The sequence below is a fragment of the Haliotis rubra genome, unplaced genomic scaffold, assembly GCF_003918875.1.
Source record: "Haliotis rubra isolate DU_JTF1 unplaced genomic scaffold, ASM391887v1 Scf5, whole genome shotgun sequence".
Taxonomy (NCBI): domain Eukaryota; kingdom Metazoa; phylum Mollusca; class Gastropoda; order Lepetellida; family Haliotidae; genus Haliotis; species Haliotis rubra.
Window position 1 is genome coordinate 514,669 of NW_025767190.1, and position 693 is coordinate 515,361.

Sequence of the window (693 nt, forward strand, 5' to 3'; positions counted from 1 at the left end):
CGTCGCGCGAGTAAGCTGTGGTCATGTGACTTGGCGCTGCGCATTGATTGGTCGAAATGTTCCGGAGGCAGTCCCGAGCGGGGATGTGAATGGAAGCCTGTGAGCAACGCTACATGTGAACCTCAGTGATTTGAACGACATGCTCTGGCTACCACCTATCCTGCAGCTACAAACCTTCTTTAACTGAGGCACTCGCTAAATGATGTCTTACAACGGACGAGGAGAGCGCCCGGAGATTCGGAAAAATCGTGACACGAGAGAACACTAGTTAGTGCTTGATGTTTCAAAACATCACTGGCCGTGCGCAGTAAACACAAAGTATTGATGTTCAAACAAATTTAACACTAATCGAGATGAATTTACCGTATAAATATGCCATTGTCATTCTATATATTTTCATTTGATTAAATAGAAGGCTGTAGAATTTAACTGTCAGTTTTCTTTAAGAAATCCTAAGGCCGAGATTGTATCGATTGTCGGACGTTTAATTTAAATGTTTTAAACGTTCTACGGTGTTCCCATTAAAGCATACAATTTAAGATTACCGTTGACATTTACAAACAGAAAACTCATTTCCGTGGGTTAGTATCCAGGAGCCTGTCAAACCTGAAAATATTAAGTTGCCATGACAACAATAAAAGACGATAGTAAGAGTGTTGGGATTTCGTGATCATATAAAGTTAATAATGTTTC